The following is a 24,429-nucleotide window of genomic DNA, read 5'->3' as shown; positions in this document are numbered from 1 at the left end:
ATTCCTCTTTTATCATAAAGATGAAATTACTAAAAATTTCTATTTTTCTCTAATTAACTATTTATGCACATAAATACTAAAAATTAATTTTCCATGGATATGATGAGAATTGTTCTTTTAGCATAGGATGACTAATCCTAGAATATGGTAGGAAATTCTCTTTTCACATTATGCATAAAACTGATTTATGTGTTAATTTCTAAAAATTTTGCCATAGCTCTGCTACTATTACTGATAATTTTTAATAATTTTGAAACACATAAGACTTAGTAATACACTTATGATAGATTAACTATCAATAGATCTAAATCTAATTTATGGATCTAAATCATAATTTTATCATAATTTATGTAACATAAAAGTATTAAAAAGCCATTTCTTTAGCCTCTAGCTTAACTAGCATAGAGTTTGATTTTAGAATTGAGAATTGCTCCATGAGAAGCATCCTTTGAATAGAGAATTGGTCATAGGAATGACCATTATTTGGGGGCAGAGAGAGATATACTTAAAAAACATTCTAATTAAGCATAAATGTAAACTTTTTGTGATTAATCATTAGAATTATTTGGAAAGCTTTATTTGCATTGAAAAACCATTCATTTGAATACTTCTCAAGCTTGAGAGGGGTTGAGAAGTGAAAAACATTTAGAAGATTAAAGAAAAAACCATAAAGTCACATCTTACCTCTTGTTTTTCCTGCTTCTCTATTCTTAGAAGAAGCCCCCAACCAATCAATTGGTTAGTATGTTGAGAGGAAAGCTCCAAAGGAATGTTGAAGAGAGAGATAAACTCCAATCTCTCCAAATTGTAAAGGATTTTTAGGGGATAATAGAAAATATGCTTATTCTAATGTAATACTCGCATGGTCTAGTTCACAAATGAGAATGCAAAAGAATGAGAATATGAGTACACAGATAAATTGAAATGTCGCAAGATATTCTCCATTAAAGTAACATTGAGATACAAATTGTTTTGAGCCCAAGTTATCAATACAAAACATTCCTAAAATTTCTAATCATCCTGCTGACTAGGATTTTCTTCAGTTAGCTTGTTTTGGGTCTTCTGACGGATCGTTTAATACATGGCTTTGGCTTCTTCAGCTACTATCAATTTTTATGCATCTTCAAGGTCTTTCTATCTGTTTTCAGAGTACATGATAGATTTATCATCTTTATCCCCAACAGAGAGGAATACACAGAGTCATCTTGTGAGACTGGAGGAGGCGTAGCAACCTTGCTAGAAGAATTCGCATTCATGGGAGACTGGCTTTTGTTATGAGATATGAGTAAGAAATAATGTCACAACTTTCATATGTAAGATGTCTTTATGTACTGCTGAAAACCATGTTCTACAATCCTATGTGCCATAAAACCACCCTAGTTTTGAATAACTGTCATCTCCAATCCTGTGTGTCATAAAACCATTTTCCTAGCCTACAATGAATTGACCATTCATGTGTTATAAGAATTTTCATCCATGGGATAGCTTTCTACAATCCAAGAAAATATATTAAAATACACATTACACTTTTGATTGGTAAATCATAAAAGATTTTACAAAAATGATTTGAAAAGAAAGCTTGGAAGGTATTATTCTAGAGAAGTTCATTTCAAGAAGCTCTCTTTGAGGAGCATGAACATGAAGATCATCAACCACGGCATTCTCAACGGTCAAATTATGAACCAGAGAAAGAGGCCATGCGTAAACTTGACGCCTTCCACTATACAATGGTGCCAAGATATCTGTTTTGCGTGCATCTCTTACGATGCTAAATTTACAGTCAATTTTTGGATGTTCTAATACAAGTGTCACTGAACTCTTCAAGTAAGGGATTTTTGGAGATTACACCTAATGTTGAAATGATAAATTTTCAACTTGTATTTGACTAAATCTTAATAGTAACGATCAGATATTGCCATACTTGCAGGCTTTTGAAAGACCAGATATTGCCCCCCGGCAACGAGATGCCTCCATCTCGTGCAAATGCCAAGCAGTTATTGAAATCCATAGGCATGGATTACAATAATATTCATGCTCGCAATGATTGTTGCCTCTTCCGTCCCATGAATATGAGCATTTGCAAGAATGTCCCCATTGTGGCTCTAGCAGATACAGAGAAGATGTTAAGGGGGAAGCGTCCCGGTAAAGGTTCTTAGGCACTTTCCAATCATCCCAAGAATAAAAAGCATGTTCAGGTGCAAATCTATAGCAAGCTTGATGACATGGCATGCCACAACTCGATCCACAGATGAAGTGATGCGTGTGCCTGCTGATTCACCCGCATGGAGACACATTGAAGAGAAATGGCCGGCTTTTAGGGAAGATCCTCGTAAACCTCCGTCTTGGCCTAGCAATGGATGGTGTAAACCCTTTTGGTTTAAGGAGCTCTTCATGGAGCACATGGCCTGTTTGCCTTGTGAATTATAATCTTCCACCATGGTTAGCAATAAAGAAAGGTCATTTGTTGCTCTCATTAAGTACAAGGTGAAGAACATGGATGTATATTTGGCACCACTTATTGATGAGTTATGCACCTTGTGGAACGGAATTGAAGTGAAGGACATGTCAAAGCAGCCAGAGTGGCCAAAGACTTGCAACTGTGCAAGGTATTCTCATGTGGACAATGCATGATTGGCCTGGCTATGGAGAATGCTCAGGTTTGTCTATATCGGGTTATAATGCATGTCCTGTATGTGGTCCTCGACTTGATTCAAGATACTCAAAAGCATTACGAAAGAATGTCTATCAAGGACATGTTAGGTATCTTCCAGAAAATCATGAATTGCGGGATGGTAATCTAGGAAGACCTCCTCCAAGTGCACTAAAGACAAGCGATTGGAAGATCAAATGGGAGGAATGTGGCAACTTGGCATGTCCTGGGATGAAGAGGCTCTCTATCTTTCACCAACTCCCCTATTGGGGTGATCTCCTTATAAAACCATTTGCTTGACCCGATGCATATTTTCAAGAATGTAGCTGACATTCTGTGGAAGACCATGACAGGAAAAAAGGAGACTAAAGGCCAAAGGGACGACTTGGAAGAGATAGGTTGCATGCAAGAGTTGTGGGCTCGCACTAGACCCAATGGAAAGGTGCTACTTCCAAGAGCCCCATGTGTTTTTAGTAAGATGGAGGAACAACAAGTGAAGAGGACAATTTCAGAGTTTCGGCAATGTGCTAATCTTATAGATAGTAGCTCTAATGTCTTTAGTGAGGCAATCTTTTATTGCTATGGGTAGCACAAATTGTAGAAACTTGTGCCAATCATGACTCTTGAGGCCACTAAGATCATCATTCTTTGTAAATGCACTTTTCAAGCAATGCATACAACCTGTAGGAGCTGCCTCACCATCTAGCTTCACGACGGCAGTTCCCACACCCGTAGGTACGACAGCAGCTCCCACACCTCATACCACACAGCCTTCCACTCCTCTTACAGCTCGATCTACCACCTCTTCACATAGACGTCGCTCACGTAGTAGGTCTTCAGGGGGAGGTTGTTGTGGTGGTAGTGCCACAGATGCTGTGACACCACCACCACGTGAGCGTCGTCCTTCGCTCTCATCTATTGATAGCACACCCATAGGTTCACCTTCCACTCCCTGGGGTGCACATGACCATGACAACAGCAAGATATACACAATTAGGGATGGGGCACCTATAATGAATAGTACAGGGAAGGCAATGAAGACACGAATTTGACAATTGTGCACTATACAGTTTCACAACTCTGTTATGACTAAATGGGATCGGGAAGATAAGGAGAAGAAAATTTACATAAATACAAAGATAAAGCAAGAGTTTCAGCCATCTGACCCTATGAATGTCGTCTCTAATGAGTGGATACAATATACAGCTCACATTTTGATGGGGCATCGTAGGTCAGAGGCAAGGGATGCATTTAGAGAGGGGAAAGAGAAACCTGTTTGGCTAGATGATAGGGAGTGGGAAGCCATAGCTCAGGAGCTCACAGAGACACCAGAGAGGTTTCAACAACAAAGAGAGGCGGCAAGGACAAGACTCCAAACAGTAGGGGCTTCTCATCTTGGGAGTGGTGGTTTATGAAACCATGCGCCATGAATTCGTAAGTATTTGTAGCAATTTTGTTTATCTAAATGTATGTATGTGGGCTAAATGTTGATTTCTAAAAGTTGTAATTGTTAATCGTTTATGTAGGAGTTGGCCATGAATCGCAACCAAGTAGGCGAGAAGAGAAGTACGCTCACAAACATGGCCTTGTGGCCTTATTTGAGATGCTTGAAGAAGAAGGAGAGACCATCAATTGGGAGGCATTACCATAATGTAAGACCTTCAAACTATTGGTATATGATCAAAATATTCTTAAGTATTAATGTTTAATTTCTTGTTTATCTGAAAAATAAAAAAACGAGCACGGTTGTCTTTTGTGCTCTATTTTAGACAGAATGGTGCTGTCTGTTTACTGCTGTTGAGTCCTGTTCACTGCAGGCAACCAGGCAACACCATTCTGTCTAAAATTTTTTTTGCTATAGCGTCGGTATATTCCCCGGTATACGCGTCGGTATATTCGTCGGTAAATCTGTCGGTATATATGACGGTACTGTCGCCGGTATATGTGCCGGTATTTCTATCGGTATACTCACCGTCGGTATAGGCGCCGGTGTACTGTCGGTATAGGCACCGGTATAAGCGCCGGCATTAATCCCCGACGCTTATACTACCAACATCGTCGTTCCGACGCAGATACCGGTGTTTATACCGATGAGACAGGGCTTTTTTAGACCTCGTTTAATGACGTCGGTATAAGCGCCTATATTAGGCTATCATGTAGTAGTGGATGTGGATAGATGTGAATGTGAATGAATGGATGGATGTGGATAGATGTACATGTGAATGAATGGATGGATGTGGATAGATGTGAATGAGAATGAATGGATGGATGTGGATAGATGTGAATGTGAATGAATGGATGGATGTGGATGAATGAGATGACATGTGAATGGGTGTAATGAGATATGAATGGATGTGATGAGATGTGAGTGGATGTGATGAGATGTGAATGGATGCGATGAGATGTGAATGGATGTGAATGTGATGTGATGATATCTGAACGGATGCGATGAGATGTGAATGGATGTGAATGTGATGTGATGATATCTGAATGGATGTGATGTGATGTGAATATGATGTGATGAGATGTAAATGGATGTGAATATGATGTGATGAGACGTGAATGGATGAGATGTGATGTGAATGGATGTGATGAGATGTGATGTGAATCGGGGTAGATATGAATGGATGAGATGTGATGTGATGAGATGTGAATCAGGGTAGATGTGAATGGATGAGATGTGATGTGAATGGATGTGATGTGATGTGATGTGATGTGGATTAGGGTCGATGTGAATGGATGAGATGTGATGTGAATGGATGTGATGTGGATACGGGTAGATGTGAATGGATGAGATGTGATGAGGATGGATGTGATGTGATGTGATGAGGATCTAAATAGATGTAATTGGATGTGATGAGATGTGATGTGATGTGGATGTGATGTGATGTGGATGAATGTGAATGTGATGTGATATGGAAGATATAATGAGATGTAATATGATATGATTGGATGAGAATGGATGAAGGATGATGGGAATATATATGACTGGATATGGAATAAGAAAAGTGAATTGATTTGGAAGAATGTGGAATAACGAGAAATGATGTGGAACAATGCGGAAAGATGAGAGTTTGTTTTAGAAACTGTATTTAAGACCCGTTTTTAAATGATTGTTTTATGTCAAGAATGCTGGGGAAGCATTTTGACCATCTTGTGAATGAGATCGTGGAGACCTAAGTGATAAAGTTACAACAGTTGACAGAGAGTCAATGGAGGATGTCTCGCGTAGCAAGGTCGACCGTGGTCTTGACCAACCTTGGTTTGATTTAAATGGTGAGCTTCCAGTACGGTGGATGAGGGACCAAGGAGGCAGCCTATGAGTGAAGCGCTAGGTGACTTGCAAAGGAGCCTAGAGGGTGCTGACCATACGACGGGCTTTGGGTCGCCGGATACCCACGCGTGCATCAAGGAAGAAAATGGAACAATGTGTTAGAGTTGTATTCTGAACTCGGGCATGGATCTGGTTGATTGTCCTTGCTGGTCCTCAACGAATGTGGTGAGCGTTCTGGTTGCCAATGATGCCATAGGTACACCGATGAAGGAATGATTGGAAATTAGAATTCAAGCTGGATATTTTGGAGGATTATGATTAGTGATACTATGGTTTCATTAAAAGGTTGTTTTAAAGATATCTGAATCTGTGAAGAAACGGGCAATTTCATATTAGGTGTGTAAGTAGTGTGACTATCTTGAAGTTTGCTTGAAGCGCTGGCTAGGGGGCTAGGGGGCCTGGGAACTCTTTTCCCTGGTACTTGGGACAAAACATAACCAAATTCCTAAATAGATCCTATCACTACATTGGTTGGTGGGCGGTTGGCTAAACCATGGGATTGGATGGGGTTAGGCTTGACTAATGGATCCCTAAAATGAGACTCAATTCTGTTAATTTACGATAGTTGAAGTAAATCCCGGATAACCCTTGTTCTATGGAAAATAATCAACGGCTGTTTCTCTGGATGAGGAAAAAAGCGTTGGACTCTATGATCCAGGTGCAAGTATCTTCCCTGATCTGACCATGAGACTTACGGGTTCGATCGGATCAATTTGGTTAGTGATGACCTTGTCTACGTTAGAATAAAATATCCTAGAGGAATCGCCTATGTCTGCTAGGCGAGGGAAGTTTTTTCCGGGTTTGGTTTTGGAAGAACCGAGGGATTAGTCTCTCGTCCAGATATCCGTGGGCGAGGCCACGAGTGAGAGGCGCTGCCCTGCACAAGAAGTGCTACTTCTGCTGCTATCACCCCCAAATTCGTTGCGCGGAGGGGGCAGGGATCTTACACCATTATCATAGAGGCATATGTCCTCTTTGCTAGAAGGGAAGGGTGTCAAAAGGTACTTGTCTACAATAATATCTTCTCAGAGTTTTGGATCTCCATGGGCCAAAGTCTTTGATATGTTTTATAAAGAAAAGGGTTCTTTTGTGTGTGCATGGTAAAATTCACTCACTGTCAAGGCTTTCATTGGATTGAAGCTTGGATGTGCTCCCCCCTTCCTACACTTCTGATCATTAGAAGAGGGATTTTTAATAACCTCTTGGTGGTGGATAGATGTTGTCGTTCTTGTCATTACTAGTTGGAAGTCTCAGCCTAGTGTGACGTTTGGCCTACATTACACAACCAAATATTTGGCAACATTTACTCCTTTAGCCTTCGTGTGATGAAATGGAAGCCCTCAAACACCATATTAGATAATTTGGGAAAATTCCCATTCCCCTTTGAAAAGTGGGATAATGGTGAACTCCAACAGTTTGTCAAAACCCCCTCATGTGACATATCATTAGAAAGATCTTGAAGAGTATAATCTAAATCTAGAATCTTCGACAAATTTGGAGTTGGTATGGTTAAGATATGTCCAAAAATATATGGAGTAATTGATTCCCAAAATATAAAATTTTCCCCAAATTATCTAATATTGAGTTCGCACCTTTCTAATTCTTGTATATAAGAAATCTTGGTGGGTGACCTAGGACTAGCTTAAGAATTTGTATATCTCTTCCTGCAGTCAATCTTTTAGGGCAGATCTATATAGGTTCAAGGTCTCATCTACGTACAAGATGTTCGTGGTGGTCATAAGTATATGAATATCACATCATTATGGATCCATTTTTAAGGATCCATAATGATGTGATATCATACAATGAAGCTCTAAGTGTGTAAGGTTCCTCCCTCTAAAAATGGGAGAAACACTTAAGATAGTCCGCTAAGTCTTATCTTGGGAAAAATTTCCTATTCATCGACACCTTGACCCTGTAGAGATTCAAGAATACGATTCATAGGTATGACCTAGCTCTATCCCGCAGGGGAAGCGTGATTTTCTAAACATCAAATCACCCATCTGATCTTCACATTCCTTTCTTCTTTTCCATCCCCTAGATTTACCTCCTATAGTTTGTCTAGGCTTACTTTTGTGGCGTTGTTTTCTCGGTTCTCCTTTTGCTTTTGCACCCAATCTCAAAATTCGTGGATCTCTTCTTCTTGCTCCAAATTCCAGGCCCATTTGGTTTCTTTCGAGGCTTTTTCCTGCAATATTTTGCTCAATTTTAAGCCCTTTGTCTTTTTAAAATCTGTTTCTTGTCTTTTCTTTTGATTGTTTGCTACTTAGAACTACATTTTTACCCTTTGCTTCTGCCTTATTAATTCATCCACAATTAACATGTATAAGGGCACCATATCTAGGTGTTCACGGAGTATTCTGTTCTCTTTATCGTCATCAAAGCCTTATGACATGTTAAATGTTTCAGCATGGACTAGCCTCTAAGCAAGTTCCACTTATCTTGATTATGTAGCAGAGTTATTACTAGACAAGATTCATTAGCTTTAGCCCTTGTTACTACCAAGATGTCGTGCACCTCCCTCTATATGTCATCTTCCTGCATCATGTTGGCACTTGGCGGATTTTCTTTGAGCTACATTATTCTACTTGTCTTTCTTCATCGTACTTTTTCTTCATGACACATTTCGCTTTGGTGTGTCCAGGGTGTTGGCAATAGTAGCATGTGAATGTTGTAGAACCACCAGCTCTTCCTTGGCCTCTCCTTCTTGAATAATTTCCATGGCCTCTATTTCCATACCTTCCCATTCCGAAGGGTCTTTTTTTTATCCTTTCATGTTGCTCACCATGGAAACTCTATTTTTCATGTTGTATCGCAATTCCATATACTATGATTGTACATATTACAAATGGTATAAGTTGGTGGCATAGTGCATTCCTCCTTGAGGTGACCTTCCTGTTTGCATTGGGAACAGAACACATTCTTGTGAAAATCTGAGCCTTTGCTCTTTTTCATTTCTTGCATTAGTTGCTTTACCTGCAACATCAATTCTCCGGGGCTTACTTGTGCCTTCTAGGTTTTCTTCTTTTTGTCCTTCTTTTTCTTTACTGCCACTGGAGTGTCCTAGTGAGGAGTCACTTGAATCATCCTCTTCAGTCGTGACGCTCTTCCTGGGCTTCCTCTTTTGTCTCCTTTCTCAACTTCTTTTTTTGCCATTTTGGCTAGCTCAACCAGTTCCTCAAACTCCTCTTCAGTTTTCACTTGCTTTGTGCTAGATGTTGCGTGGGTATCTAGCAAAGGCTCAGATTTTCACAAGAATGTGTTCTGTTCCCAATGGACAAACCAATCAGCAACAATTTGCATTAAGGGTCAGGTTTGTTCCACCACTCTCTGCCTCAAGCTTAGAAGCTTTGTTGCATAAGCTTCCATATCCATATCCTCTTGTTGGATATCCATATCCTCTTGTTGGAGCTCTCTCATTTCATAGAGTTGATTGAGTTGTAGACTTTATCTTTCGGAATCTTCCCAAAAAAGTAGTCATGATCTCTTCATAGGTCTCAAAATTGTTGTCTTGATATCTTGACACCCAATCCGTGGCACTGTCTTTGAAGTTATTCATGAAAGCATCTCTCTTGATTTCACTCAGCTCTGGCTCTTCCACATCCCGAGGTCTGGCCACTTTCTAGTATTGCTCACATGCAAATTTCACTCTTCCCATTTTTCTCCTGTTGAGAACACCGGGAAATTTTTTGCTAATGACACCATGGCTCCCTTGAACCTTTTCCAAGGATTTTGTTGTGGTTGTTCTTCCTGGTTTTGTTCTTCCACCCTTTTTAGGCTTTTCAAACCTTGACTGTACCCAGCTTCTTGCTCTTGGCACTCCTTTTCTTGGTCCAAATTGTGCCTCAATTTAGACACTTCCTCTTTCTTGTGCAGGGGGGCTGCAGAAGTTTCCGCACCACTGACTTCTTGATTGTAATGGTATGAAACACTCCCAGCTACAAGCTTCCTAGAGGGTCTCTTGGAAGGCATTATCTTTCACCATCCTTAGATTCATGAACATATGAAAATCGTGGCTAAATCTGGTTGGGCTGTGTGGTGACAGGCTCTCCGCATTGTCTTTTCTAGAAAAATCCTTTCATGATGCTATGGTTTCTCCTTAGACTTGTTCTAAGTGGACCCACCCTTTCCTTTGCTGCCTATTTGAGCAGAATGTTACTCCACGGAGGTTTTCCCTGGCAGAATATTTGTTGGTCCCTAGTGGCAAGATAGTAATCTGTGGTGACATACCAATTAGGAAATTCTATGGGAAATGTGTGCTCACCCACCAGTGTTTTCGGGTAAGAACAACTCCCAAATGGTCATGGGGACACGCTGAGCACCATTCTATTGAACAAACCTTCACTCTCACTCTCTCTATTCTCACTTTGCATCACACCACTAACTATCTCACTCACTCTCTCACACAGAGATAGCATGTTTAGTAAAACAAAGACACTGTAGAGTTCATCCACATAATGTAGAGAGAAACACAGAAAAATAATGAAATGGCAAGCTTGCTCTTGGATATATTCCAGAAGTATTGCAAATTAATACAGAGCAATTGCCCAACGCAGAATACCACTATCTAAGTGTCTATCGCTATAACAAGCTTCAAGAAACAACTATCAACTATTAGTTGAGAGCATACAATGACTTCACCCTTCATACATTCCTTCTATCTAAGCATCTATCTCCAATCCTATCTAATACTGTATCATCTCCTCCTCACTATCTACAGTGACCAGTTGCCCTTTTACACTGAGGCTTCTTGTTCTTGGCAATTTCTCTCTAGTGGTTACAGTTCGCCACCCCCACACGTGTGATACCAAGGTGGTGCTCACGACATGGCGAGTGGGTTGTCTGCACCTTCTTCCACCAATGAGCTGATGGGCACAACAATGAGCTCTCGGGCAAGGCTAGAGAATCCTTGGGAAAAATCAAGCATCGTGCCATGGGTGGAGCGGATACCCTCTGAGTAAGCTTCTTAGGAGTGGACGTTTCCTGCATGGGCCCATCACAAAGTATCGATGGTGTTCTGCTAGAGGAGGCAGGGGAGGAAGTGCCTTCTTCAAAGAAGGAAGGGGGCAGAGATGACACATGAGGAGGGCATTTTGTAAAGGTTTTGCTCAAAGAATTGGGCTATGCAGCGCATCTCCTCCTCTTCTGCGGCTCTTCAGGGCTTTAACGTCTTGGGCCTCCTGATGAAAAATAGGTAGTGGGAGAGGAGACACACACACACAGGGACAAACCCTAATGTATTATCAAACCCTAACAATAGAGGGAAGCCATCCCCCTTCTCACACAATCCATAAAGCCATAATCCATAATCTACAACACACTACATGTGTTGTGTCCACACACTATGACCAGCTGGACGCGGTCGTTTATGGCTCACACATAACATGCCAGCACATAGTGCAACTGGCACAAGCTAACATCGAGCTTGAATCTCAACAGCCCCTCTCAAGCTCATGATAAACTGCCATAGATGAAGATGTAGATGAGATTGGGCTATCAAAGCTCTCAACACTCCCCTTCAAGCTCATCCCATGTACTCCCAACATAGTATGGAAGTACTCAAACTTTTCCCTGCTAAGTGGCTTTGTAAAGATGTCGGCCACCAGCTCTTCAGTCTTCACATACTGCAAATCCACCGTACCATCCAACACTTTCTCTCTGACAAAATGATAGTGGACCTCTATATGTTTGGTCCGCGTATGAAAAACTGGATTCTTGGCTAACTATATGCTGCTCATGTTGTCACAATGAATGACAATCTTGCCATCAATAGGCTCACCCAAATCAGCCAAGAGACTCTTTAACCATACTCCTTCACATGTAGCAATGGTTGCACCCCTATATTCAGCCTCTGTCGTACTAGATAAAGCAACAGTAGGTTGCTTCTTGCTGCTCCAACTCACCACTGCACTTCCAAATGTAAAGGCATAACCACTAGTAGACCTCCTATCATACGAGCTACCTGCCCAATTTGCGTCTGTGTAGCCGTGTACATCCAAGCCTTTACCATGCTCATAAAGAAGACCATAATGTGTAGTGGTCTCTACATAGCGCATAATGCATCTCATTGCATCCAAATGAGGTTTTTTGGGGCTTTGCATAAATTAGCTTGCTAGCCCCACAACATAACTGAGATCCATTGGTCGTGTGATAGTCATGTAAATAAGACTGCCAACCATCTTTCTATACATAGATGGATCATCCAACTCTTCACCAAAATCAGCCCCCATAGCTTCACATTCTCCTCCAAGGGTGTATTCATTGGCTTACACCCTGTCATCCCATATTTTACCAACATATCCAATGCATATTGGCGTTGCACTAACCATGTCCCTGCATGGTCTTTGATCACTTCAATCCCAAGAAAATATCTCAATTCACCCAAGTCTTTCATATCAAACTGCCCACTCAATGCCTTCTTGACATGCATAACATCTATAGCATGATCTCCTGTGACAATCAAGTCATCCACATAGCTGACAAGTAAGACAATCAAGTCATCCACATAGCTGACAAGTAAGACAATCCCATGATCTGTTTTCTTCACATAGAGTGAAGAATCTGCTGAAGAAACCTAAAATCCAAGGGAGATAAGATATCGGCTTATCTTATCACTCCAAGCACGAGGTGCTTGCTTCAAACCATATAATGCTTTCCTTAATCTACATACATGAGTGGGGTACCTCGACGGGTGTACATATCCTTTTGGCTGTGCCATATAAACTTCCTCTTGTAAATCACCATTTAGAAATGCATTTTCACATCCATTTGATGCATTTCCCAACCATTTGCTTCAGCCATAGCAATGACTACTCTCACTGTTCCCATCTTTGCAACTGGACTAAATGTTTCATCATAGTCCAAGCCTTGGGTTTGTGCATAACCTATCTACCAACCGCGCTTTATAGCGCTCAATGGAACCATCTGATTTGCATTTCACCTTATAAACCCATTTGCAACCAATGACATTTTTGCCTTGTGTAAGGCAACCAAATCCCAAGTTTCATTTTGAGCCAATGCATTCATCTCAACATCCATTGCCTTCTCCCATACATGCTTCCTAAGAGCTTCTGTATATAGCATGTAGGTTCCACATGCTTCACCAAAGAGGTCATATATGCGTAATGCATAGTAAAGTCACGATATGTCAACTTGTCAACTGGATACCTAACCCTTTGGGATCTCCGCAATGCATGTGGATCACTCTGAACACCTGTCACTGATAAAAAACAGAAGCAGGAGGGAGCACACACAAGAGAAGCAAACCCTAATCCATATCCATCAATCATAAAGAAGGAGAGAAGCCATAGTCATCATCTCTCTCTCACACACAAGAGAGAACACAACATAGTGTTATGTCCACACTACAAAGTAAACCTAATGTAATGTCCACACCACACATGACCAGCTGGACGCGGTCATAAACACACCACACAATATCCATCTACCATACTGTCACTCTGTCAGCACCCATGTGCTATCCTCCAGCTGTATACGAGCTTGACATTTCAGCACTCCCCCTCAAGCTCGACATGTCCATCTCTAGGACTCCCAATCTAGTACGAAAATACTCGAACTTATCCTTACCAAGTGCTTTGGTAAAGATATCTGCAACTTGCTCATCTGTCTGTACATATGTCAAATCAACATGCCCATCTAGCACTTTCTCTCTGATGAAATGATAGTGGGCCTCAATATGTTTGGTCCTGGCATGATAAACTGGGTTGCTAGCAAGCTGAATACTACTCATGTTGTCACAATGAATGACAACTTTCACATCACTCTGTAACCTGACATCATCTAGCAACTTCTTCAACCACATAGCCTCACATGCAGCTATGGCTGCTCCACGATACTCTGCCTCTGTGGTAGATAAAGCAACTGTAGGTTGCTTTTTACTGCTCCAACTCATAGCTCCACTACCAAGGCTGAAAACATAGCCATTGGTAGACCTCCTGTCATATGCACTACCGGCCCAATCTGCATCTGTATATCCATAGACATGCATGTCTTTTCCTGCCTCATAGAAAAGACCATAATGCACGGTAGTTTTGACGTATCTCAGAATACGTCTCACAGCATCTAAGTGAGGTTTACGAGGACTCTGCATAAACTGACTTACCAAACCAACTGCATAGCTGAGATCTGGCCTCGTAATGGTCATGTAGATAAGGCTACCAACCATTTTTCTGTACATGGTGATATCATCAAGCTCATCACCCAAATCAGCCCTAAGCTTCATGTTTTGCTCTAATGGTGTCAACATTGGTTTGCATGCTGTCATACCATACTTTGCCAGCATGTCAAGTGCATATTGCCTTTGCACCAGCCATATACCCTTGCTTGTTCTTATCACCTCAATGCCAAGAAAGAACCTTAAATCACCAAGGTCTTTCATATCAAACTCTTTGCATAAAGAGGCCTTAACCTCATCAATGCCTTTCCCACAATCACCTGTGATAATCAAATCATCAACATAAATGACTATCATCACGATACCATCATGTGTTCACATAAAGTGAAGAGTCTGCATTTCCAACCACAAATCCAATACTGACAAGATATCTGCTGATCTTGTCACTCCAAGCACGAGGTGCTTGCTTCAAACCATAGATTGCTTTCTTTAACCTGCAAACAAAAGTAGGATATTCTGGATGTACATATCCTTCTGGCTGTTCCATGTACACCTCTTCTTGTAGTTCACCATTCAAGAAAGCATTTTTTACATCCATTTGATGTAAAGCCCAACCTTTTTGTGCTGCTAGTGCAATGATAGACCTCATAGTAGCCATCTTAGCCACTGGGCTGAAAGTTTCATCATAATCAAGACCATAAGTTTGTGCATATCCTTTAGCGACCAACCTTGCTTTATGTCTCTCTAGGCTGCCATCTGACCTGCACTTTACCTTATACACCCATTTGCAACCAATTGCAGTCTTTCCTTGCCGTAACTCAACCAATTCCCATGTATCATTTTTGTCCAAAGCATCCATCTCTTCATCCATGGCTTTCTCCCATACATGCTCTCCAATAGCCTCTGTATAGCATGTAGGTTCCACATGCTTCACCATAGATGTCATGTATGCATAGTGCATAGCAAAATCTCGATATGTCAATCTTTCAACGGGATATCTGACTCTCTGGGATCTCCGCAATGCATGCGGGTCACTCTGTACACCTGTAACTCTAGCATGTGGTGGCACATATCTGTCCTGCCTAGCACCAGGTGTGCGTAAAACAGGTATGCCAAGCTCCTCATCCAAATTCTCTGAACTAGATGACTCATAACCTGTGATTCCAATTCCTTCGACCTTCTTCTTTCCTTTATCCATAGCACTACTCCCAGTGCTCATACTCTCATGCCTCAAACGTCCTGTGACCATGGACGTACACTGCTACTCTCAGCTTCTGCTCTGCTGGCCCAGACATAGTAGTAGAACTAGAACTTGCTTGTGGCAAGTTCACAGGCACATCTGCCTCAAGTGACTCAATGACTCCCTCATCTTTTGCTTTGTACCAACTAGCAAGCTCATCAAACACCACATCTCGTGAGATGACCACTTGTCTAGTTTGAGGGTTATAACATTTGTATGCCTTTCGATCCTGTGCATATCCAACAAATACACATTTCTCTGCCTTAGGATCCAACTTCCTTCTTCTTTCATCAGGCACATGTACATAAGCTACGCATCCAAAAACTTTGAGATGTCCAATGTCTAGCCTGTAACCTGTAAGCCGCATCTCTGGCGTGCTTCCATGAATGGCTGCTGTAGGTGTTTTGTTCAGAATATACACTGCAGTAGCACATGCTTCTGCCCAATAGTAATCTGGCATGCTCTTTTCATTGAGCATGGCCCTTGCCACTTCACATATGACTCTATTCTTTCTCTCAGCCACACCATTCTGCTGAGGTGTATACCTGCAAGTCAACTGTCTTCTTATTCCATGCTTCCTCAAGAAATGCTCAAAAGCTTTTGAGGTGTATTCACCACCTCCATCTGTTCTCAAACATTTAATCCAACAGCCATATTGCTTTTCTACAAGAGCCTTGAAATCCATGAACTTTTCCAACACTTCACTCTTCTCTCTCAGAAAGTATATCCATGTCATCCTGCTGAAATCATCTATAAATGTCACATAGTATAGACTGCCTTTGATAGATGGGTTTTGTGCAGGACCCCATACATCACTGTGTACTATCTCAAGTGGCCTGTTACTCATATTTCCTTCTCTAGGAAACCTCAACCTTGCCTACTTTCCAAACTGACAGGCTTCACAAACATGCATGTGTCCATCATATTTGAATCTAGGCAATCCACTGACAATACCTCTTGTTTGCATGTTCTTTGATCTCTGTATATTGACATGTCCAATCCTCTTGTGCCATATATCAATGTCCTGCACAATCCCATTGCTCTTTGAAAACATGGCTGAGCTCAATTCTGGTATGCCTGCATCCAATTTGAACAACCTTCCTTCCTTCTTGCCCTTGGCAATCAATCTACAGCCATGCTTAAAGTCTTCCACAAAACAGCCATTCTCATTGAATCTTACTTGTAGTCCCTGCTCAACCATTTGGCCTATTGATGCCAAATTCTTTGTAATGGATGGTACATATAGCACTTCTGACATATTCTTCACATTTCCATCATGCATCCTCAAAGGCACACTGCCGACATGTGTTATAAGATGCTGAGTATCATCTCCACCACATAACCATTTGTACCCAATGGTTGCATCTTCTCAAACCACTCACCATGACATGTCATGTGGTTTGAGGCACCCGAATCCATATACCATGACTCATCTCCAGCATTCTGAGAATCCATTGTCCCCATAATGTGCTTCATTGCAAAAAGATGATTTGAACTCCCATCATTGTTACTAGTAGATGCATAATTTCCATGTTGTGGTCTTCCACTGACATCATTCTGCTTTTTGTAACAATCTTTTGCCATATGTCCAAGTTTGCCACAATAGTGACATTCAATCCCATTCAAATTTTGTTGAGGACCTTGCCATTGTCCTCTACCATGAGCACCTGATCCAACTCTCCCCCTATGGGATTGAAATCCACAACCTCCACGTGGTCCAAATGATGACTGTGAATTCTGAAAATTCTGATTTGATTGTGGTTGACTAAACCTGTCATTCCAACCACGTCCTCCACGGCCTCGAGGGGCAAATCTCCCCCTGCCTCGAGAGCCTCTAGATGAGTAAAAAGCCTGATTCCTTGCATGCTCATCATTACTGGATGAGGATGCACCACCTGAAATATACATACCACCAAGTCCAAGCTTTAATTCTTCCACAATGAGCAATGACACAAACTCATTAAAGTCTGGCATTCCTCCCAACCTTACTGAGATGGAAGTGTCAAAAGATTTGTATTCTTTGCCTAAACCACGCAATGTGAGGGCAACCAAATCATCATCATCCATTGAAGCATGGATTGATGACAAGGAATTTGCATAACCCTTGATTTCCTGAACATACTCATGTATACTCCTATTCCTTCGTGTTACACTGTGAATCTATTGCTTTAGTTGTATCTTCCTTGCACCAGTATCTGTCTCATACATTCGGCACAATATATCCCATGCTTCTTTCGGTGTATCTGCATCTTGGATGTGAATAAGCAAGGCATCTGTTACACATATTGAAAAATAATGCAACACTTTCGAAGACCGCTCTACCCATTGCTTGTGAGCCACCAATTGAGCATTATTTGGTTGAGGAGGTAGGAATGGCTCCGGGTCTTCATCCGACACGAGACTCCATAAACCTTTGCCTTTCAAAAAACTCTTCATTCGAAACTTCCACACTTGAAAGTTAGTTCTGTCAAGCTTCTCTCCAACAATTTGTATCGGACCATCTCCCATGTTTGCAAGGTAGTAGATGCACCCCTTTGATCACAATGTATGAAGTACCTGTAATGCTCCAAATCTCTCCAAATCACATCAAATGATTGCAATATATGTGCTTTTAGATCCCACAATGCTTCATCAACAATGTATACTCGATCAAGGTTGAAAACAAATGATACTTCTTCACAAAAAATTTTCTGGTTTTTTTCCTCGCCAGAGAACCAGTCAAAGATCTTGCTCTAATTCCTTCAAATCTTGTTCAAATTTGATGTTTATGCATTCATTGGCTTCATAACACATTGCTCCAACATATCCTAGAAGGGTTTGATCAAATTCTTCAAGTTGAGTGAGAACCACCAAGTTTTGTAGCTCCCTGGTTTGCCTTTTTCTGCATATGTCAGGTACCACCTCTCACTATCTCCTTCAAATCTGATCCAAATTCAAAACTTTTTGAATCAAAAGTTTAGCAACTCATGGGACTCTACTTGTACCAAAGGAATTAGGCCAATTTGATATAGACAAGGATTAATGCCTTGATTAGTAATGCTCTATTTCTGGACAAAACTTCTACAAACCTGCAAATCTCTGATAAATGACTTCAATGAGCTCCAAATACATCAAATGAGCTGCAACCAAGCTTCACAATGCTTTAGTAATGCCTTTGCTCAACTCCCCAAGCTTTGAATGGCATCAAATGGAGTAGTAATGAGTGAATGGCATGAAATCTCTTGAAACTGTCTAGAATTCTGCTCCAGAATGCGCCGCCTGCTCCTGAGGCTCTAGGAGAGAGGGGTTATCACCATTGGATTGATAGGATCCTTAGTTATGACCTAATGCATCATGGGTATGAAGGGCAAGCTCCAATTTTGAGTAGTATTGCCGCATTTGATCCTCCACGGGGCATATATTCTCTGTTTTGGAAGAGTCAAAAAAACCAGAATTTTTCTTTCATAAATCTCCTGAAATACATCAATGTTTCATGCAATGGTTTGCTCCAGTGTTGCTAATACATGTGCCCTTTTACAATACATGAGAACCTCTGTGTTTCCTTTGTATTTGCCCCAATACATTTGACAAAATACATTCCTTCACAAGCTTTCCATGAAAGCTTCAAAACCAGAAATTTTCTGCTTGCTTTGGCAACACCAATCTTGCCTGTTACTTGCTTTTTGTTACCTGTAATCCGCAGAGGGGGTCTGATAGCACTTACCCGTGGTCCTTAGCTTTCAGATCTGTATCCAAGGTGAGCTCCACAGCTTTCTTTTGCTCCACAGCTTCAATGGAAATCTTAACAGCTTCTTCTTCTTCTTCCGTCTTCTCTCACTCACTCTCACAACACAACTAATGAGCTCTAGGCTCTGATACCATGATAAAAAACAGAAGCAGGAGAGAGCACACACAAGAGAAGCAAACCCTAATCCATATCCATCAATCATAAAGAAGGAGAGAAGCCATAGTCATCATCTCTCTCACACACACAAAAGAGAACACAACATAGTGTTATGTCCACACTACAAAGTAAACCTAATGTAATGTCCACACCACACATGACCAGCTCGACGCGGTCATAAACACACCACACAATATCCATCTACCATACTGTCACTCTGTCAGCACCCATGTGCTATCCTCTAGCTGTATACGAGCTTGACATTTTAACAGTCACTCTAGCATGTGGAGGCACATATCTATCCTGCCTTGCACTTGTGTGCGTAAAACTGGTATGCCAAGTTCCTCATCCAAACTTTTTGAACTTGACGACTCATAACTTGTAATGCAAATACCTTCAACTTTCTTTTTCCCTTTATCCACACAGCACTACTCCCAGTGCCCACAGTCTCATGTCTCATGCATCCTGACCATGGATGTATAGTGCTACTCTCAGACTCTGCTAGCCCAGACATAGAAATAGAACTTGCTTGTGGCAAGTTCACATGAACATCAGCATCAACGGAATCAATGACACCCTCATCCTTTGCCTTGTACCAACTAGCAAGTTCATCAAACAAACACCACATCTCGTGAGATAACCACTTGCCTAGTTTGTGGATTGTAACATTTATATGCCTTGCGATCCTGTGCATACCCAACAAAACTGCACTTTTCTACCTTAGGATCCAACTTCTTTCTTCTCTTGTCTGGCACATTGACATAAGCTATGCAACCAAACACTTTGAGGTGTCCAATGTGTGGCCTAAAACTTGTAAGACACATCTCTGGCGGCGTACTTCCATGTATGGCTGTTGTGGGTGTCTTAGTACATACACCACTATGGCACATGCTTCTGCCCAATAATAATCTGGCATGCTCTTTTCATTGAGCATCACCATGGCCACATCACAAATGACTCTATTTTTCCTCTTAGCAACACCATTTTGCTGAGGTGTATACCTACAAGTTAACTGCCTTCTTATGCCATGCTTTCTCAAGAAATTCAAAAGCATGTGAGGTGTATTCACCACTCCATCTGTCCTCAAACATTTTATCCAAGAGCCATATTGCTTCTCTACAAAAGCTTTGAAGTCCATAAACTTTCCCAATACTTCACTTTTCTCTCTGAGAAAGTAAATCCATGTCATTCTACTGAAATCATCAATGAATGTCAAATAATACAAGCTGCCTTTCATGGATGGGTTTTGTGCAGGACCCCATACATCACTATGAACTATCTCAAGTGGCCTGCTACTCATGTTGCCTTCTTTAGGAAATGGCAACCTTGCTTGCTTTCCAAACTCACAAGCATCACAAACATGCATATTCCCATCATACTTGAATCTAGGCAACCCACTAACAATGCCTCTTGCCTGCATGTTCTTTAACCTTTGTATGTTCACATGTCCAATCCTTTTATGCCACATGTCAATGTCCTGTACCACATTTTGACTTTTAGAGAACATGGCTAATTTCAACTCGCATCCAACTTAAATGACCTGCCTTCTTTCTTATCTTTGGCAAATGACTCTACATCCAACTTAAATGACCTGCCTTCTTTCTTGCCTTTGGCAAATGACTCTACATCCATTTTTGAGATCCTCAAAACGAAGCAACCATGCTCGTTGAAATGAACTTGTAAACCCTGTTCCACCATTTGACCATACAAGACATCTGCCATAGACTTTGTTTCACCATTGTGCCGCATAACCAATGGTACACTTCCAACATGTGTGATAGCATGTTGGGTATCATCTCCTGTCTCCACATAGCCTTTCACATCCATAGGCTTCATATGTTCAAACCATTTGCCATGACAAGTCATATGGTTTGATGCTCCAGATTCCATATACCAAGTGTCATCATTGTCACCATTTGTCATCATAGATCCCACGACATGTTTCATGGTGGCAACAAACAAGTGATTTGCACTGCCATCATTAGTGTTGGATGTAAAATTTCCACCATTTGCATAATTTCCACCATCATTACTGCTTGATGTAAAATTTCCACCATTTGCATAATTTCCACCATGTTATGCATAATTTCTACCATGTTGTGCATAATTTCCACCATGTTATGCATAATTTCCACCATGTTGTGCTCTACCCCCTCTCAGATCATTTTGTTTGCGAAAACAATCATGTGCCATATGACCAAATTTACTAGTAAAGGCATTGCACATTTTGCATAGATGTTTGTTGGCCTTGCCAACGTCCTCTTCCATGAGGATTACCTGTGCCTCTCTGAAGTGTATATCCATGACCACCTCTAGCACCATATGTAGGTTGAAAATTCTGTTGTGGTGACCTATCCTGCCATCCATGACCACGTGATGCAATTCTCCCCCTACCTCTAAATCCCCTTTGTGAATAGAAAGCCTGATTTCTGCCATTATCATCATGGCTGGTAGATGCATCATGAAAAGAGTCACTGAGTTTGATTTCCTCAACAAGCAAGAGTGAAACCAACTCATCAAAATCTGGTAAACCTGTCGTCTGAAGAGAAATAGATATATCAAAAGACTTGTACTCCTTGCCAAGACCACGCAAGGTAATGTCTACCAAATCATCATCAGGCATGGGGGCATTGATAGTTGCCAATGCATCTACATACTTATTTATCTCTTGAACATAATCATGGATACTCCTTCCTTTCTGCTTCACATTATGAATCTTTTGTCTCAATTGAGAATTAGGAGCACTAGTATTTGTATCAAACAGCTTTACCAATGTATCCCATGCATCCTTGGGATTCTCAGCATCATGTATATGTATGAGTATAGCATCCGAGATACATATAGACAAGTAATGCAAAACTTTGTATGCTCTCTCTGACCATTGCTTATGAGAGCTACAACCTGTTGTTGTATAGGTTGTCAGGGTAGTTTCGACTCTCTGGCTCCACACCTGTAACAAGGTTCCAAAATCCTTTTCCCTTCAGAAAGCTTTTAATCCTGTACTTCCATGCTTGGAAGTTCTTTCTATCTAACTTCTCACACACAATCAGTACTGGGTTGTCTAACATAATTGTTCAATGCAAATGCACTCCTACACACGTCCAATTCTATAAACCAGCCTTCCTCAGCTCAACCACACTCTAATAAGTGTTTCAGATACTTCAAAGTACTCAATGAATTTCACTGTTGATGTAGAAAATCAAACTAATTGCATTCAAATTGAACTGGCATACGCAGTCCAAAGTACCCTGTTTTCTGGCGTGCTTTCCAAGGCTTCAAATTGCAATGTACTGGTTCAATCAAGTGTGGATAACTTGCATTGACACTGAAACAATATCAATGTTGCATATCAACACCAACCAAGGTGCATACATACCAAAATTATCAAATCCCCTTCTCTGTTTTGAGAAAAACTAGTAAAACCAATAAAATCCAGTAGTAAAATTGCTATAATTCCTTTGATTCTTGTCCAAATTGAGAGACTAGGCATTCATTAGCTTAGAAATGATGTCTACTAACTCCATGTAAAAGGAATTAGACCAATTGTAAAAGTCGAGAGAGTAATTAGCCGGTTAATGACCCTCTGTTTCACTAATCACTATAGATAGCTCATAATCAGCTCCATAATGCATAATTGCTTCAACCAACCACAGAGCAACCTTCTCAAGTGTGTGTACCACAAAATTTCTAAGCAAATTATGAATTTAATCAATCACCAAAGTAGAATTTGGCCTCCACATTTCAAAATATTAAAAAAATGCTCTGTTTCTTCACATCTGTCTGCGCTGCCTGCTGTAGGGGTGATTTGAGAGGTTTGTTGTGTTAATTGAGGGCATATATAGTTACCCAACACTCCAAGGCATGTGCCCAATCCAACAATTAGTTGATTTTTGCAAAAGACCAACTCCAATTTCATCAACAATGGACCCCTCTTCACTATTTTTGTGAGGGCTTCAAAATGGTGAATTTCCACTCACTTAAATGCATCAAACTTGCTCCAAATCCATTGTAGGGCTTGCACATGAGTTGCTAATACATTCCCATTTGCCAGATACATGATTCTTTGTCAGATTTGCAATCATTTGCCTCATACATTCACCACACTCAAGCTTCAATGGAGAACTTGCAAAACAGAAATTTTTCCTTTGCTTTGGGCAACTCAAATCTGTTGTTGTTTGTGTGTTTGCACCTGCAATCCGCTCAAGGATGTTTAGTAGTCCTTACCCGGTAGGCCAAGCTCTCAAATTTGATGAAAATCAGTGTGCTCCAAGCTTCACAGCTCCGATGGCAAGCTTCATAGCTTTTCTTCATAGCTTCTTCTCCCTCTTCTCTCACTCACTCATACAATCTCTTACAACTTTCAAGTAGTAATGCTCAAGATACACCACAAACAAGATTTAAGATGCCAAAAAGTAACATTACATGCCACATCATCACTTTTGAAACCACTTTTTGGGGAGCTTCACTATCCTATGCTAGAACCCCATCATGTTATATACCATTGGATAGATCTTGAAGAGTACATTTTACCAACTTCGAAAAATTTGGGAATGATGTGTTCAAATTTCATCGGCCCCATTTTTTAGGGAGAGAAAGAGCATGAAACTTCTTAGAGGGCCCCAAAATGGGCTCATAATTTTCCTAGTGCTTGGGCACCCTGGGGGCAAGAGTTCTTGTGCCTTGTGTGCCTCAGGGTCAAAGTTGTACTTGGGGTGGGTTAGTCTTGTTAGTGGGGTTAGCAACAGTGGTGGTGGCTTCTTTAATGTAGGTTTGGGCAGCTGGCAGAGTTTTGTGTTGATGAGGATTTGTGAGGTAATTGGAAATTCACAGTGAGGAGAGGCCTCTTTTTGGGCGGCATGGTTCTATGTTGGTCAGAGAGAAGAGTGATGGTGGTTAGTAGAGGGGAGTGCTAAACTTGGGGTGGTTGATTGGAGAACAAGGGTTCTTCATCCGTCATCAAGACTGTAACATGGTAGTAGGCTAGTTGGGTGGCCATCCTTACATCCCAATCAATTTGGCACAGGTTTTGTCTCATCCATCCATGCCCTAGAAGGATTTTTTCACTCATGGTTCCTACAACATCACATAAAACTTCCCTTCCAAGAGTTTATTGCTAATGTGGAACAAAGTTGTGAATCGTGATTGTGCATAACATTGAACCAATTGTGAGGCAACTGTAGTGACCGTT

This window comes from Cibotium barometz, chromosome 52, assembly GCF_041138505.1.
Source record: "Cibotium barometz isolate CiBa-2024 chromosome 52, ASM4113850v1, whole genome shotgun sequence".
NCBI classification, from domain to species: Eukaryota; Viridiplantae; Streptophyta; class Polypodiopsida; order Cyatheales; family Cibotiaceae; genus Cibotium; species Cibotium barometz.
This window is presented reverse-complemented; position numbering follows the sequence as displayed.